Source organism: Calonectris borealis, chromosome 2, assembly GCF_964195595.1.
Source record: "Calonectris borealis chromosome 2, bCalBor7.hap1.2, whole genome shotgun sequence".
Classification (NCBI taxonomy): domain Eukaryota; kingdom Metazoa; phylum Chordata; class Aves; order Procellariiformes; family Procellariidae; genus Calonectris; species Calonectris borealis.
Window position 1 is genome coordinate 56106061 of NC_134313.1, and position 15157 is coordinate 56121217.

General features: G+C 46.3%; 1 protein-coding gene across 5 annotated transcripts in view; it reads right to left on the minus strand.

The window, feature by feature from the left end:
- Positions 1-15157, minus strand: part of EPB41L3 (erythrocyte membrane protein band 4.1 like 3) — a 142600-nt gene that overhangs the window by 90916 nt on the left and 36527 nt on the right. Inside the window, exon 1 of one of the 5 annotated variants that reach the window (XM_075142055.1) lies at positions 4820-4950. The exons of 3 other annotated variants lie outside the window; for them this stretch is intronic. The gene's annotated coding sequence lies outside the window, so the exon portion shown is untranslated. Of the gene's footprint in view, positions 1-4819; positions 4951-15157 lie in introns of those variants that run through there. One more of the 5 variants, XM_075142056.1, reaches the window with a different exon arrangement.

The following is a 15157-nucleotide window of genomic DNA, read 5'->3' on the forward strand; positions in this document are numbered from 1 at the left end:
GCTGTAACTTGGTAGTTCAGGTTTTATCACAGCCCAAAATCAGAAACATCAACCATTCTTCATTCCACACGGGAGCTTTCGTCTCCCACCTCTAACTCATTAGAGCAGTGCTATGACTTTTCCTTTCCGTCACACTTGTCAATAAACACACGTTTCATACAAATACATGCACGTGAGCATGTATCCAAAATTGTATCCTGCTTTCTCCTCTTTACACTTCCCTCCCCGCCCTTCCCGAAATATTTCTTTATATTCACATATGCTTTCCATTTATTCTAGCCCTTTACCCCCCACACGCGCTCCGAGTCCCCGGTTTCCACATTCTTCTTTAACCCTCTAAACTATAAAGACTTTTCTCAGTAGGATCAAACATCTGGTGGGTGATCCTCATGCACATTTCAGTACTTCTTTTGTTTCTCAGCTTGCCAACAGATCAGTTTTGATAGGTAGTGAAGCCACTGAAAGGGATTCTCTGTCTGTGGCACACAAAGTATTTCCAAGATCTATAAAGGAAGGGGTAAAAATTGAAGGGGTCTATGTAAAAAGGATTTTTCCCCCCTTTTTTTTTACTTCTGTGTACTTTTAAAACCTTTATTTATCCATTATCCTTTCATATACTGCGTCCCATAGGGTGCAAATAGATTTGTAAGTGATTTAGAAGATTATTATAATTGCCTTTTTGCTTTTATCCATTTTATTCAAGAACAACCAGCTCTGCTGATAGTCAAAGACCAAGTAAAAAGTAAAGATTTCATTTTCCTCCAGAGACAAAAAGCTGACAATTACTCAAATTGCATTATATCAATTACTCAGGAAGGGTGTAGGAGATGGGGAGTTTGCTGTCTATACAGCACATTGTCTCAGATTAACTCGGTTGTCCCAAATATTGACCCATTTCTGCTTTTCCACAGATATTTAGTCCTCGGCAATCCTCCCGAGTTTCCCCTGCACCGATGCGCCTGGTGACAACGATTGAGACTGGCAGGGGCAGGCGCAAAGGGCCCGTAGGATTTCTCCTACTGAAGCCAAGTTAAGTGCTTACGCTCCTCTTCTCCGCTACCTGTGCTCTTCATTTTAAGAAATGGAGAGCTTTCCAAAGAAAACAAGCATTTCTCTCCGGGTGTTTCTAGCCAGTTAATGCGGGAGGAAGTGCTATGTGTCCATATACACATTTAGACTTGGACCATTCCCCAGCCATTAGAAATAGCTAATACTGGAGATTAAAAATTAAGAGAAACACACTATAAAACCTAGCTAATCCATCATCTCAGTAGTTCTCTTTGAAAGGCTTCCTTTACGGTACTGATTCAAACTGCTTAGCAATGCTTATTTAAGTCTAGTTCTGGGTAACACTCTTTTATATACTCTGTAACTTTTGCACCAAATAGCAATCCACCATGATCCTTCAGAATAAACACGTTTTCAGTTTTAATTTTCAGCTTAGTTGACAGCAATCACATTTTTCAGTTATATGCATGCATTTATTTTCACTTGATTAGAGAGAAATTGTGTCTGAACAAAACACTTAGAAAATTCAAACTCTGCAGTCATAACATATTTCCAGTTAAAAATGTGATAAATAAGATGTTAAAACACAGTATCCCAGGGCCATGCTATACACACTGAAAAAGCACAATCCTGCAGACTCACAACAGCCCTCCCTGCATGGACCGACCCTTTGTTTTCAAAGCCCAACATACATTGAACACGCACTGAACGTACACAGATTCTCACCCAAGGATGTATTTCGATGTGAGAGTCACGCAGTTATTAATACTTTCATCTTGAAAATGCTGTAGCTCAAGAGATAAAGCTGGTGCTTCATCTTATGAGAAACAAGTATTCTTTTATAACCGCTTATAAATGGTTTGATGTTTTCCCTGAGACAACAAGCAGTCATTTACTGGTACATGAGATTTCCATGAAACAAGTTTGAATGTCACCCACCATGAATAACACATTTAACACATTTCAAGAACTTTCTGTTAACTCAAGATCATGCCTGAAATACAAAGAAGTGACATTTTACGTATTTAAAAAAAATAACCATGCATAGCCCCCAAGGAACTCATAACCACTGCACCAAACAACAAATCTACCAAATACAGGTGTGAGCACGCTGCTGTGGGTTAAACCTACCATCAGTGCCCATATTATCTATAAACCCACCCCAGCCTTCAAAGAAAAACCTGTGAACAGTAATTCTTTTTCATCAAAGACTAAATATTCAGCAGGTTTCCACTACAGACAAAAAAAGACCTCACCCTGTTTAATTCAAAAATTACGTAAGTTGTAGCTTCACCTTCACTTGCTCCTTCTCTGAAGAGAGAATAAAACCCCAACTAAAATTAGACCTCTTCAGTTTTGCTGCAGTTCCCCAGCAGACAGACACAGCCCTACCCTGCGAGGAGCCGCCAAGGCGGAGGCGCGAGGGGGGGCAGGGGATGGTGCCACACCCTGCGGCCCCCCCACTCCTCCTCCTCCTCCTCCTCTTCCTCCTTCTCCTCCTCCTCCTCCCCCCAAAGGCTAAACCTGCCCACCACACAAGCAGGCTCCCATCGGATGAGCTGCTGACACGCATCCGATCAGCTCCTCAGTCATACAGGGCAGCCTTTGGGGAGAAAAGGCCATCAGCTGCATCATTAACGGAGGGATGCGACTGCGTGCAATTAGTTCAGGGAGAGGCCCGGACTGTACCAATCTGATTAAATAAAACCAATGTATTTTTAATGCTTCCCAATGTGTTTCATGTTCTCTGCTGCAGCAAGCAGATCTGCAGCATGCCGACAGCTCAAGGAGCCTTCCTGCTCAAGCAGTGCCGTAAGGAATAAACTTCCAGTGGCTCCTACTCCAATGCGGTGCTCTTGGGCTCTCATCTCCCCTTATTGCCATGCAGGTCGCATCCTCACATTGGAGCTGAAACTTTCCAACCCAAAGAGACCAGCATAGCAGTATTCGCCTATACTATATTATGCATGTACACACACAGGTGCAGCAAGACCCGTGTGAATTTAACCACAACAGTGACGCAGCAGGATGATCTTGACCTTTTAATACTCTACAAAAGGACTGTTCTCCATAGATTCAGAGGAAAAGCATACACTTGGTTGCATCTGACTAAGATTTACTGGTCAAAAACCTACATATTTTGCTTATTTCCTCATTTTCTGTGAGATTCAGTTATACTTGTTTTCTTTACACAAATCTTTTCAGCTTTCTATGGACACAGGCAAATGCTGACAATATTAAAAGTAAAATGAAAAAAGATGTAATTCAGATTGCCACACTGCAAAAGGACAGATGCACGTGGGACACACCTAACCCAGAGCTTTCCCTTGGCAAGCAGGTCTCTGGCTTGCAATCATTTTGACAGAAAAGACTTAAACGTCGCAGGTCCTTTCCCTTCGACTTACAACCGACATGCGTGTTGAGTTGAGGAGATACTTTCCATCCCTGCCTCAAACACAAGCACACGCTGGCAAACGGGCATTCAGAGCAATAATCACCTTTACTGAACGCCTTCCTCCTCAAGCACGGCCGCGAGAGAAATAAAAAAAATCAAGAAACCCCAAGGCCAGACTGGCTCTACTTTGCTACTTGCGACGATCATAGGAGTGCCAAGTTTTCAAGCTTCTCGGTATATATGATAAAGTTTGAACTCTGAATGAAAACTAAGAAAACCTAAAAAGACAAAAACCTGCTTCCCCACGTCCCCCCCCAGCCCCTCTCTGGTCACTCAAGAGCGAGGGGCCGCTGCTGGGATGCGGAGAAGGGGACCCGCGGGGCCTGCCTGCCGGCCGCACCCTCGCCTCCTCCCCCTCCCTTTCCCCACAGACCTGGCTGAGCACCGCAACTTCCACGCCGCGCTCCGCGGGACCACGCGTGGGGGGGGTGGGCAGCTCCCGAGCCGCCTCGCTCCAGCGCACCTGGGACCCCGCCACGAGGGAGGCAGGCAGGCAGGCGCGCGCGCACCCCACGCGCGATTCCTCCCCCGGGCGGCCCCGGCAACGCGGGGCGGGGCGCAGCAGCCCCGGCCCGGCGGTTCCGACACCCGCGGGCGGCGGGGCCCCTCGCTGCCGGCCGGGGCCGTGGGGCGGCGCGGCGCTGCCGCGGTCCGGGGCTGCGATGTGCTCCGTACGTAACCACACCCACCGCATTGCAGAAGCCACGGCCGGGCCGGGGGGGCTAGGATCAGCCCCCCCGGCACCGCAAGGCGCGCAGCCCCGGCCGGGCGGGGGGGGGGGAGGGACGGCTCCCCCTGCACCACCTAGGCGCTGTGCCCCCTAGGTGAGCGGGGCAGCGGGAACCCGGGGGGGGCAGCCTCCCGGGGGGAGGGGGTGTCGGGGTGTGCCCGGCCAAGCCAGACACCCCCTCGCCGTGCCTCTGCCGCCTACAGAAGTTTCCCACAGAAATGCGTATCGCCCTGAAAAAATTAAAATTGCAACAGCCCCCTCCCAGCCCCCACCTCCCGCTCCGGCACAGCTGCGGCGGGAGCAGCCGTGCCTCCGTCCCCCCTCCCCCGCCGGGCCGCGGCGAACGTTCCCCGCGGAGCCCCCACCGCCCTCCCCGCTCTGCGGGGGGCACCGCTCGCTGCCTCCCCGGCGCCCCCCCGGGCATCCCGGCCTCACGCACACACCGCCCCCCCAGCCCCCTCCGCGGCTGCTAACTTAAAAATGGCTCCTAGGAATGAGGTTTTTATATATATCTAAATACGTATGTATTAAAAAAAAAAAAAAAAAAGAGTGGGGGGGATGCAATCTGCTCGCGCCCCCCCGGCCATATGCTCCGCTTCCCCTTGCGGGGAGGACATTGCACGCACCGGGGGCGGGAGCGGCGGGAACGGTACCTCGGCGGCGGCGAGGGCGCCCGGCGGCGGCGGCAGCGGGGCGCGGGGCTGCTCCCGGCGGCGGCGGCGGCCACGCGTCAGCAGGGGCAGCGCAGCCCGGCTCTGCCCAGAGCGAGCCTCCGCCGCTTCCCAGCAAATCAGGGCTGCGGAGGCTCCTCCGGAGAGAGGGAGGGAAAAAGGAAAGAGGGGAAGGAAGAAAAAAAAAAAAAAAAAAAAAAAGGAGAGAGGGGAAAAAAAAAAGAAGGGGGGGGGGAAGCCCACGGCGCGGAGAACGGCAAAAGCTGGATGCCGGCAGGTTGCTGGAGCCAATCCCCCAGCCTGCTGCTGCGGTGCGAGCGGGGGGCGCCGAGGGCTGCACCCCGGGCACACAGCAGGGAGGGCCCCCCCCGCCCGGCACCGGGACCCGCACCTGCCTCCAGAAGGATCCGGCTGGTTTTTGGCTCAGCTAAATGAATTCTTCTATTTAGACAGATGAGTTTAGCTGCTCCAGTTGCAACCAAACCCTAGCGATGGAGAGACTCCCTGTGAATTTAAAAGCAGCAAGCTGTGTGCTGGCAACGTCTGGCTTTGATTTACCCGTGGGGTTTTTGCTGGGGGTGGGGGGTACCAGCCTTTTTGATTTTAATTTCCAGTGACAAACCACATGTTCTTAAAATCGGGACCCTATTTCACTCAATGGCATCACCAAAACAGAAATAGAGGTCCTGCCACACATCACCTCCTGATCCAAAAAGGGTTAACGTAAAACTGAAAATGATTTTTGAGTTTTTACTACAACACAGACCACAACATGCCACATGTCAGGAAGCATCAGAAATTCCTAGCGCATACAGAAGCCGTTTGGGAGGGCATAATCCTACTTTCACCATTTCATTTTGGTAAATACGTGGCTCCTCTTAGAGCACCTAAAACTGAGCTATCGGATCTGAGACTCTGCCGCACCACGGTGCTCAGAGGCACTGCTCGTTCGCTTCTCTGGGGGACCAGAAGCAGCTGAACTTGCTCCTTTCCAGGGGAGGAACTGACCATGGGAAGGGTAGCGATGGCTGGCTGTGGGAGAGCCACAGACTGGCACGCTCTCACGCTGCACCTTCAATCCTGTTGCAACCCAGTGGATAAATTAGGCTTATTCTCTCTTCAGATAGTGTATTTTGAGAGCTCCCAAAAATGGTAAGATCCAAGTTATATTCAGGCCTCTGATATGAATCGGGGGTGGTGGGGGGGAAGATCTCCTTTAATTAGCAGCATCTCTGTGGGATTTAAGAAGGAAAAGAGGTTTTGACAGTAAGCAGCGGACATACCATTTCTCAGATCTGCAAAACTGCGCTGCTCTGTATTTAACGTAGAATTGTAGGAAGAAACACACACACACACACACACACCCCTCACCTGCTATGCAGGAGTGCCATTTAGCAGACCTGGCACACCGTAACATACATAAGAGAGAGATTTCAAAAGGAAAATGTGTGCCATCAACTAAGAGAGGGCATACCTCTAGTCATGCAGCTGAAATAAAAAGACTTGTATACTCTTCTCCACCAGGAGCTCTGGAAGTCATCATGAATCACAAGAGAATGGACTTGACATCTGAGACATACATTAGAGTTAACAAGGTTTGATGTGAAAAAAAAGGAAAAAAAAAAGAAGAGGAAGAAAAGACTGAGTTGGTTTGAATCAAATCGCGTCTCAAAAGCAAGCTAGGAGACTTAAGAAATATTATTTGAAAAACAATGCGAGATTTGCCAGCTCAACCTTTTGCAGCTCTTGCACTACCCGTTGCAGAGGAAGGTGTTGACACTGCTTTTAAGCAGAGATACACTGCCGGAGCATTAGCGCTTCACAGCAACACGTGTTGTCCTTGAGCAGTACTGCAGGCGGATTTGCCCCACAGTTACAATATACTCTGTGATCCCTTTCGTGGATATACTGCATATGTAACAGCATCTTTCATCCGAGGATCTAGAAGGCTTTCAGCACATCCATTTAACCTCAAAACAACCAAGTGGTATTAACAGGCTGTTCCTACAAGCAGGAAATCTTTGCAACAGATAGCTGGTACCTCTGGGCTGCCAATATGGGCCTAAGTTTCAGAGTTCTCAGTGCTCACAGTATTTTTTTTTTTTTCTTCCTCATTTTCAGGTGTTACTTTCTAATTCCAAAGTGGGTTAGTTGGCCAGCTTGCCCTGACTTCTGTCAGATGGGAGCTCCACAGAAATTTACATTTCCATGAATCAGCAGTTTTTAATTATTAAAAAAAAAAAAACCCACCACTGTTCTTCCAGTAATTTATAGCAAGCCCAAATCCATACTCTTCTCACACAGGTGGGAAATGTGAATGATGCCCCCGCACTTCACTGGAGTTATTCCAGTGTCCATTTACATGAAAGGAAGCATGGATGACATGTCCAGGCAACACTGGAAGAGACTCTGATCTCCTGCCTTGCTATGGGACAATAGTTTTATTTTTGCTATTTTCTCACCTTTCTGGAGGTGGTGCTTCAGACCTGGACATCCAGAGCAAATGACTTTAATGGTCCCATTTGAGTTTCTGTTCGTCTCAACTCCCAATGCATCAGGCTGGGCGCAGCCCAAGGCAGTCCTTTCTCGCCTCCACGAAATGCCCCGCTGGCAGCCAGATGCGCAGCCCCTGCTGCCTGCCACGGAGAAGTTTTTAACTCCTACATTCTGCTCATTTAAAACCAGCACCAGCTTGGGCGGGATGGCACACACTCACGGTTGCCCTGAGCACACAGCCTCTGGACCCTTCACAGCCTGCTGCTCTAGACACAAGCTCCCTGCGTGCCGCTGCTCACTTGCCATTCTCCTCCCCATTTCGGTGATTGCAGAAAACCTCTCCCGGCCTGCTCCTGCCAGGTCATCCTCTTTCCTCTTTCCACATCCAGCATGCCCCATTCTCCATCCTCACTCAGCTCCTTCTCCCCCTCCCTCCATTACCACCAGACCTCTTGGCCAGGGGCCTCCTGACCCTCTATTACTCCGTTGCCCTTACAAGAGGTATCTCTTCATCTTTCTCCTCTCCAAAGCAGCTTCCTTCCCCTTGTGCCATATATCTTCCTTGCATTTTTTTTCCCAGACCAGGATCCTCCATTTCCTATCCATGCAAGGAGCTAGATGCACATCCAAACTGCTTCTGTGCTGGTCTGGAAGCCAGGCTACTCCCAGCACCCCATCCTTTGGGGAAGAACACATGCCAAGGCCCAACTGTATGAGCAACAGTCAGAGTCACCCAGGAGATTGACACTAGGCTGGGGAAATAGGAAAAACACGCAGCAAGCTCTGCCCGTTTCCATCCATCCCTCACTTTGGGTTTTCCAGTTTCTCCCCTTTGGTGAACACATGCAACTTTCTTGGGAAAGCCCTGCAAAGGGAGGGAGGAAGGAAAGGAGTTTTTCCTGGCATGAAAAGCCAGGGAAGGATAAAGGCAAAGACAGCCTCTGATATGAAGCAGGTAAATTAGAGGTGGGGAAGGAAAAGGTGCCAACATACACACCCTCTTTCCCCATGGGGTACCAGTAAGAGGAGGGCAGCTGCAAGGAAAATGGGCCCGCGCAGAATATTTGGCCACAACAAGGGCCTTTCTTTTTTTTTAGAGGAGAGAGGAATGGGGAGACATGTGGTCTCTGCCAGGAAAGGATGAATAGGCAACCCTGGAAGAGCAGGGACAAGGATTATTGCCCAGCCCTGGGAACTGCTGCCTAAAACATTCTTGTGATTCCCTAATTGATTGGACATGGCATTCAAAATAGCACATTACAGAAAAGCAAGACACAAAAATGCTATCAAACTCAGCAAAAGGCCGTCTCAAGCCCAGCCAACGACGAATTAGCTGGGTACAGCACTTCAAAAAATGGCAAGTACTCTAAAAGTAGTAGCATTATTACAGCATTATTAAGAAGATATTTCTTAGCAGACAGCAGCTTGGCACTATCTGTCTAGACGGGTAGATGGGTTTGGAGTCAAACTGATTTTTTTTTTTATTTTATTATTATTACCGTATCCACTTCCATTTATTAAAAGCAAACTGTTCTGCCCATGACTCATGCAGCTTAGCTTTCTGCATGGCAATGAAACAAAATTCCCATAATTAAGAGCGATCACTGTGAGACAGCAGATGAAGGTAAGACTTAGAAATCAGACCAAATCTTCTATTTCTGTCTTCCCTCACTGCAAACATAAAGCCCACAAACCTCTAATTGGCCAGTATTACCATTACCTTCAAATATATTAGTAGCAAACCTTCAGGTGAGATATCCCTTAGTGCAACTCAGTGACACAGCAGGTCAGATTTATTCTTGACACTGTTTATTGACCTCAGTGCAGGGTTTTATTTGGTCTGTCGTTTGAAGTAAGTCTCATTCTGCCAGTCAGGGCCAGATTCACCCCATTTTAAGCCTACTGAAGGAACAATAAGTAAATTTGGCCTCAGTGCTTCTGCAGCTGAAATCCTGCCTATAGAAGATTTACTGCAATTAATTCAGCACGGCCCTTTGCCACTTTCATATCTGTAGCTACTTTCTCACTGAGAGCATTAACTGGATTATCAAGCGATTACCTCCTGCTGCAGTTCTCCAGCTCCCATTATGAACCAAAGGTAACCAAATTTTATGGATCTAAGATGCTTTGGGATGTACCTAAGGCTGTGCCCAAAACAGACAAGGATTAGTTTTCAGATAGAGTAATAAACTGAAGCTTTTTATCTCAGTTAAGGTTTTCATTTATTTTGTCTATGCATAATCATTAATACGGTTTCACTGTACTCTGATTTAATATACACTGACTATAGGAAACAGAAAATACAGAAGACATGCAATATGCAATTAACACAAATTTATTTTAAGTAGGGTTCCTGAACAGCCTAACAATGAGGGAGGCAAGGACAAGTCTCATTTGCTATTGGCAGCTCTAGGACTGAGAGCTTCAGAGACGGTGACCACCTCTACCCAGGTCAACACAGGCCATTCTCCTTTACTGGGGGTGCTCTCTGTTGAGAGCTCTCTATTTCCGTCCATGAAACTCTGGCCTTTTGTCCTCATTCCCGCAGCGCATCCTGTTTTCCTCTACTTGTGGGGCATTAAAGCAGATACCTTCCTTCTCCCTTCTCTATGCCATTAAACCCATTGCATTTTAGTTACAAAACTATTTTTACCCCTTCTACGTCTTCTTTTCATGAAGCATCTAATTGAGATGAGGATTTCAGCAGTTTACCTTGAGCATAAGCTAAAGTCTTACTGGCTCAAAGGAGAATCAATGCACATATTTATTAAGTACTATCAGAAATAGAAATGCCATCCTGAATCATAACTGCCTTCTACAAATCTCTTTTTAAGATATCTCTTCCTCATGACACCTATAATAAAACAACTTTCAGTGGCCAGGTTAATAGGCACAGCCCCCAACTGCTTTTATATCATTTGTCTTCATAAGCTGCAAGATTTACCAGGGAGGGAGGACACTTTAACGAGTGTTTGCATAGCACCCAACACAGTTCACCTCTCATCTTAATGAAGGTTAATAGCAATTAAGGGAAGCGCTAGTAGGTTCTTATTTAAAGTACAATGAATGACTATGCTTATGCTTATCATAATACTAAGGTGTTATTAAGAAAAGGTAAGAAGTCCTGCTCAAGAATGAACACATTTATCCTATGTTTGTATTGTCTTACAGATATGCGTGCTAAGATGTCACAGGTTGTTTTCTTTAATGGTTAAAAGATTACTTTAGTTCCAAGGATTCCTTAGTATTACAACATTTCTGACCTGGCATGTCTAAAGAAGAATTTTAGGTTCCTTGGCTATCTTTCCTGTCAAACTATCCCTCTCCATTTTTATTCTCTCAGAGTGCCAGAAGAGCAGAAAACCCAGATCTGATGTTTGACAATAAGTAAACTTTACTCACAGAAAGGGAAAGGGCTGGTGTTTTTAATCTACCAAACATACTTATTGAAGAAAACAACAAGAAAACAAAACCTCAAAATATACAGTGCAATTTCCCCATCTCTAGTTAGAAAAGCGCACATTTGCTCCCAGTATGCTGCTTCCTCGTGCTCTTACTTCTTCCCTTGCACAGTATTTTATCAGCAGAAGTGGCTGCTCCACACAAACCAAAGACACAGGTCTGTGTCCAGGCTATGCCTGGCTGCTCCAAGCCCACCCAGCCAGACATAGCCCGTGCTCCTCACAGCCTGTCCCCATCCCGCAGCCTGCCACGCTTTCCCAGCCAGTTAGAGGTCTGCATTACCTCCATCTTTCCCCCCATCTCCTGGCTGTTCCTTCCCACCTCCGTCCAGCCCCCTTCACCAAGCCACTACAGGCATTTATTAAGGCCATGGGAAGAACTAGGCAAACTCATCCAAGTTAAGACTAAAAAGGGAGGCGAGACAATAAATTTGATCAATTCCTCACCACGATTCCCCATGGCATCTCATCAATATGAGACTGAAAAGGGGGGGGGAGTGGTGTGACATGAGAAGTGGGGATGACGGCAGAGTCACACCACCGCCTCTTTTGGCAGACACGCCAGCCTGTGCTGGCGTCAGACTGTGGTGTTGGCCACCAGCCTTTATTTATGTCAGCGACTGCTCAAAATTATATCCCTAACCTTCAGCCCCTGTCTGGTCGGGCTCCCAGGGACCAGTCCACCTCCGGCTAATAGATGGCCGCTGCGCACAACCAGGAGCTCCTCCACCTTACGTTTGTAGCTGCTCAGATGCTTTCAAAACACATTACCTTTTAAAAACATGCTCTAATTCAGTTTACAGTTTAAGTCTCACATTCAGTTGAGGGGATAGTGCCAGTAAAACTGAGTTGAAGTTAGTGAGAAGAGGAGAAACCCATCCATTCCCTCCGCTTCGACAGCTTACTCCCCCTGCAACTCACTCTCACTGTCACTACTCAGGGAGGAAAAAATCAGTGGGTACCGATTCCAGGCTCTTTGTGTCTTTCCCTTGGCAAAATGTACTGGCACACCTTAAAGCTAGGGTGCCCTGCGTACCACCCAGCACACTGTATCCTGGGAAAGAAGAGTAGCAGAGAGCCACTCTCCACTGGTTTCTTTTTAACTGAAACACAGCTAACTGCTAACTGGACAGGGACCCACAGAACAACCCAGGGGGATCTGGGCTTGTATCTCTGAAGGGTAACCCTCTTAATAGTAACAAAACTGTTACTGTTACATTAAAAGAGAGGAAAAGCCCATCATCTTTAGCTCACAGCTTTAACAAGGTAAACAAGTTTCACTCTTGCCAACGACAATGATACATATTTGTGTCCTAGGCACTGAAAAATATCCAAGAAAGTAACCTCAGCCTCTCACCCTCTTGAAAAGCTTTTTTACACCTTGCAAATAACAAGCATCACAAAGAGCGTCTCGCAGTGCAAATGTTTAATTTACCACACATTCCCTCAACCGATAATTTTAGGACCGGGTTTGCTTGCTCGCCACCAGGTTGCTCCCGGTCAGCCGGTGTGCAAACATCTGTCCGGCTGCTCCCGGAGAGACGTACGCACAGCCCAAAGTTGCCAAGCAACATCCTCGATGCCTTAAGCATCGGGCCAACTCGCCTGCTTTAAAAAAGTTACTCGGAAAAAAGGCCAATAGGAAAGCACAAGCTTACATAAGGACCCTGCAGTGAGAAGAGGTGCTCTGCCTCTTTCCCAGAAAATTTCTGGGTGCGCAATTTGTTCTTGGTAGTAAAATAAATGTAGCAATTCCTGTCATCGCCTCCAAAAAAAGGAAACAATTTGTGTGCTGGAGTTCCTAAGGTTGAAACTGAAATCTAAACAAAGATTCCAGTTGAAAAAAAAAAAATCAGTTTTCTGGGTGACAACAGATAAAGTATACTGCCTTCCCATGCCTTACCCAAATCAAGGAACAAGCAAACATTGATTCAGCATATCTAGGGGCCAACGCAGTACCACTGGTGACACTTAAAGGTAAGCGGATCTCAGTGCTTACAAACGGAACATAAAAATAATGTATTTACAAAACGCCTGTGAACCAAAGAGATCCAGGCTGCATTCTCCCCCATATTTGAACTCATTTTGCTCAAGCATCAGTCAAATGATTTCCAAGGTCCTCTTCAATATACCAATCAGAGCAGCCAAACACCCACACTTCTCAAGGTTTTAACGCTAGCTCCTCTCCCAAAACAAATTAACAAACAGAAAAGGTGGGACTGGAATCTCTGTTGCAAGACAAAATCATGTTGATAGCGTCAGGGCTTACAAACAGGGCTGGTCCTCAGTTTCCCAACTTGCCTGCAGAGCTCTGATGAGACGACAGTGACCGATCGCATGCTTGCGCTTTGTATCTTGACCCATGAAGCTGCTTAGGAAAAACTTGCAATTCCTGTTGCACCTATTAACACTTACCATGAACTATCGGTGTTCTTAATAAAAGTAACCAGAGCTCGTGGTATTTGGAATTTCTCTGACACTTCAGGTACCAGACAAGTGCAATAAGGTTGTAAAAAATTATTTTCACTTTAAGACTTTGTTTTCTCCTGACAAGATACATAGCTGCAGAAATAATGAAAGCCACAAACATTTTCTCAAAGGAAAAACATGGTGGCATTGATACTAAGCATTGCATTTACACAATATGCAGCACACAGTTGTTTCCTTTGCTATTTTAAGAAAATTCTATCATTCAGTTAGTTTGGAATAAAATGTACCAAAACCCTCCAATTCCGACTTTGGTACTGAATCCATTTCTGGAGGTTTGGGCCATTTTACTGCTTTTCATACAGCAGCTAATCTATAGTCTAAGAGTTATTTTAACTGTAAGAAAGGAATTAAAAAGAAATGTAAGCAAGCCAGATAAATGAACTCATGAAACATCCTTCAGAGGGCTCAGATGACTTCAATGAGTTGCTCTCCTATGTTCCTTTCACATTTTGGGAAGAAAAGTTGGAAAGAGAAAAAATCAAGTATGGGAAAGGCTGTGTTCCTAAGGTTTTATTACTGCTCCTTGCCCTCTACACTCCATCCTTACCACTACCAAGCCCAGCGCTCTGCATATCCCTTTAGGTATTTCTGTCAGGCACGAGAGAGCATATGCAGTAGCTGTATGCATGCTGACAGGCAGCATCGCACATGCTGATCGTCTATCAAAACATACGCTTCGATTAGTCAAACAGGCTACCTGCCCGCTACGGCCACGTAGGACATTTAATGGCTGAGCTCACACCAAAGCAAAACATTTCCCTTAGAGAGTCAAGGTTTGCCTTTCTAGACTACCATGGCTATACCACCACCACTACTCTTTATTTCTCTTACCACTACGCAAGATGGATTTGAATGCGTACCATAAAAGATGCTGTAGCAGTGTCTCGTGGTATAGAGCCTCCATGTCCTTCCCCGCACCACCCACCCTCTGCTTTGCATTAAGCATACAAAGTCCTGCTTTATTTTCCTTTTTGGGGGATTCTGCCACTCTTTGAAGGAACCTGAAAGTGATTAGACAGATGAATGATGAAACCTGAGCTCTTCCTCTCATGTTCCACCCAAGCGAAAAGGCAGGAGATACAGCGGCTTATTCTTGGAGGACTCAGCCTCGAGTTTCCACCGCAACTGTGGCGACATATTTCTTGGGGTGCAAGAGTGCCAAAACCCTTCAGACAGCAAGATCGTTTTTGTGTGGTACTCTGAAACGAGCTTCAAAGGAAAAGTGTTTTCATGTCATTAGTAAATTCCTCACTGGCAGGTTTTGGTTTTGTTTTTTTCTCCCCCTGTGTTTAATGAGCAGCAATTAACAACAATAATAATTAAAAAAAAACCCTTATAATGAACATTTCTTAGAATAACATGATAAAAAGTCTACCCTTTGAGAGAAATAAGTTTTCTTATTTCTCCACAACTCCCATGAAATCAAATACTCTGACATATGTCCACTATTATGACTAAAGTAAGGACTTCTGAAGTTAAGCTCCCCAATGATTAACTCACAAAGTAAAGCAAAGCAAAATTTTGTTTTTCTGTAATTGGCTGGGATCTTGAAAAGCACGTGAATTGTGAGGTCTCTTGCAAAGGCTGCAACATCCATGTGGATATTTTATTCACTTACCTTCTTCAAAGCCTCTCTAAGGCTAAAATTATGTTCCACATTGTCATTGATCAATTTTATTTAGACTAGTCAAATAAAATTTTCGCTTTGCAACTTCCCAGACATCATATTATGTGGCATGTCTAAAGTTTGTATAGAATTCATCAGTCAATGAACTTAGCAGAGCAGAGCAACATTCACCAGACAATTACGACATCTGGAAAACTTGCCATAAAACAGCAGTTATCA